We start from the raw sequence: 3,192 nt of genomic DNA, 5'->3' as shown, positions 1-3,192 counted from the left end.
CATGGATTCAGATAAAGTAAAGAGACTCCTGGACCAGAATTCAATGAATCTAGGTAATGGCCAGCAACTCAGGAAGATGTTAGCTTATGGAATGGCGGTCCGTTATTGTTGAGTAAGGATGTGCTTTCTTTACACAGAACATGTACTCTCTGCTTGGAAGAAGCACAAGTGTCTAGGAATGTGTTCATAGGGTTCTGGGAAAGCCGAATTCAATAGGTACTGGAAGGTATTCTCACAGCAAAGACAAAGTTCTTTGAGGGAGTTTGATAGATGGGTGTAGAAATCTGAATGCAAAGACTTCAGCAACAGACTATTAAAGAACTTAGTTGGGGCACCTGGGTGGCTCAGTGGGTTAAGCAGTTCCGGTCATGATCCCAGGATCAAGGGATCAAGCCCTATATCGGGCTCCCTGCTCAGCTGAGAGTCTGCTTCTCCCTCTCCCTCTGCTCTTCCCCTCTGGTTCTGCTCTCTCTCTCTCTCTCAAATAAATAAAATCTTAAAAAAAAAAAAAGGAACTTAGTTATTATGGGAGCCTGGGTGGCACTGTCCATTCAAAGAACAACTCTTGGTTTTGGCTCAAGTCATGATCTCAGGGTCATGAGATGGAGCCCTGAATTGGACTCCACACTCAGTGGGGAGTCTGCTTGGGATTCTCTCCCTCCTTCTTCCTCCACCTCTCCCCCTGCTCTCTCATTCTAAACTATATAAATAAATCTTTTAAAAAAAGAATTTAGTTATAGAAAATGATTCCTTAAGGTGATTTACCTCTAATCAGAAACTTGGAGAAATTTTAAAGATTTATATAGGTGTTGGTTCAAAATAGATTTTACTTCAATATATTGTTCAGGAAAATTAGGAAAGGATATAATAATTATGTTTGATAAATGAAAAAGACCATAATAATCTGTGATTAAAAGTTATAGGTTGATGTGAAAGGTAAGATATACGTTGTTGGTTTGTTTATTACCTGTGAATTTAAGGTCTTTAACATTCAGCACCTGCCGCATGGCATTAAGCTATGAATATATACACACATACTATATACAAAACATATATATACATATATATGAGTATATAAATTATATACTTTACTTTTTTAATTTAGTAAAATAAATAGAACTTACAATTTACCATTTTAATCATTTTAAGTGTATAGTTTAGTGGCATCAAGTGCATTCACATTGTTGTACAACTATTATCACTATCTATATGAAAAACTTTTTCATTATCACAAAATAAAACTCTGTATCCATGAAACAATAACTTCCCATTCCTCCCTGATAGCCACTGGTAACCACTGGTCAAACTTCTGTCTCTATAAATTTGATTACTTTAGATACTGCACCTAAGTTGAATCATGTAGTGTTTTGTAGGGTTTGTCTTTTTTTAGCTGACTTATTTCACTTAGCATAATGTCCTCAAGGTTCAACCATGCATAGCATGTAGCAGAATGTCTTTCCTTTTTTTTCTTTATTTTTCTTTCTTCTTTCTTTCTTCTTTCTTCCTTCCTTCCTTTCTTTCTTCCTTTCTTTCTTTCTTTCTTTCTTTCTTTCTTTCTTTCTTTCTTTCTTTCTTTCTTTCTTTCTTTCTTTCTTTCTATTTTTTTTTGAGAAAGAAAGAGTGGGAGTGGAGCGGGGGGATTGGGGAAGGACAGAGGGAGAGAGAGAGAGAGAGACAATCTTAAGCAGGCTCTATGCCCAGCTTGGAGCCTGACTCAGGGTTTGATCTCACAACCCTGAGATCATGACCTAAGCCAAAACCAAGAGTCAGTCACTTAACTGACTGAGCCACCCAGGGTGCCCCCATGCCTTTCCATTTTTAAAGCCAAATAATATTCCATTGTAATAATATACTACATTTTTTAAAAATCCATTCATCCATCAGCAGAGCAGACATTTCAAGGTGTTTCTATCTTTTGGTTATTGTGACAATGCTGCTATGACAATGGGTGTACAATGTGTATATATATATATATATACACATTGTACATACATATACATATATACACACACACACATATATAATATGCGATTAAAAGTTTTATATATGTATGTGTATATATATATATATATATATATATGAAAAAGGAAGTCTGCAAATGTATGGTTTTCAGTTGGTAAATATCAAACTTTTATATTTTGCATTATAACTGTCATTAGCATAAAAAATCTTATAACTTATAAAATGATATTCCTTCAACACAAGTGAGTGCTTGCTTTGGCAGCACGTGTACTAAAACTGGAAAGATACAGAGAAGATTAACGTGGCCCCTGCATTAGGATGACACGCAAATTCATGAAGCATTCCATTATTAAAAGAAACAAAACAAAACAAAAAAAAACAAGTGTAGGTAGAAAGCCTAAAGAAATTAATTGTGGAAGTTTATAGACTTTCAATAAGCATGACTAGACTTTAAGTGACTGCTGTGTAAATAACATTAGGGTGTGTTACACATCATTGCTTCCAGCGGGTGATACCACCTATGGTACTCAGAAGAACTGTAGGTGGAATCTGGACAAACATTTTAGTTCCATGGTTATATATACATTTTTTTGTGTATTGTGAAAGCATGTCATCAGTGCATGAAACATGAGACAACCTTAGAATAATGCCTTGTTACAACACACACAAAACAGTGAGTCTGAAACATAAAATTTTTTAGAAAAGTAGTAAGTGAATATGGCAAAAATTGTTAAGGTAATGACTGAAATTTTGGTAATTTATCATGTACTTAGGGAGAAATAGTGGAAAATAAACCTATTACCAGGAAGAAAGATAAAAGTCAATTAAGTTTGCATTTGTATGCATAGAAATGACAGAATAAGAGGTCTTAACACATTAGAAAGAAAGAACTAATGTAGTATTTATTAAATGCATGTGCATACAAGAGACATAAAAAAAAGGAAGAATTTGACTGGAGTTTGAACTAACACTTGAAAGAAGTGATAGAAAGAAATGTTTGCCTCAATGTTCACAGTGCTGATGTCTGATTCTCTTCCTGCCAAAATTAGCTTAAGGAGAATGGAATGATTTTCACATTGACTCCTTTTAGCAGATGAACCTGGTTTTCTTGTTCATCGTCAGTTTCAAACCCCAAATGCTACACTGAACATACCACTGCATTTATCAGACCTAAGAACAGTTAAGTTAGCTCTTAGCAGATAATTATTATTGTTTTCTATTCAAAACTTT

At 34.6% G+C, this 3,192-nt stretch overlaps 1 non-coding gene across 1 annotated transcript; it reads left to right on the top strand.

Moving 5' to 3' along the window:
* Positions 1 to 2,208: 2,208 nt before the first annotated feature.
* LOC113910620 lies at positions 2,209 to 2,315 on the top strand. The gene has a single exon (XR_003516131.2). It is a non-coding gene; the product is annotated as a U6 spliceosomal RNA (small nuclear RNA).
* Positions 2,316 to 3,192: the final 877 nt, after the last annotated feature.

The sequence above is a fragment of the Zalophus californianus genome, chromosome 6 (assembly GCF_009762305.2).
Source record: "Zalophus californianus isolate mZalCal1 chromosome 6, mZalCal1.pri.v2, whole genome shotgun sequence".
Taxonomy (NCBI): domain Eukaryota; kingdom Metazoa; phylum Chordata; class Mammalia; order Carnivora; family Otariidae; genus Zalophus; species Zalophus californianus.
This window is presented reverse-complemented; position numbering and strand designations above follow the sequence as displayed.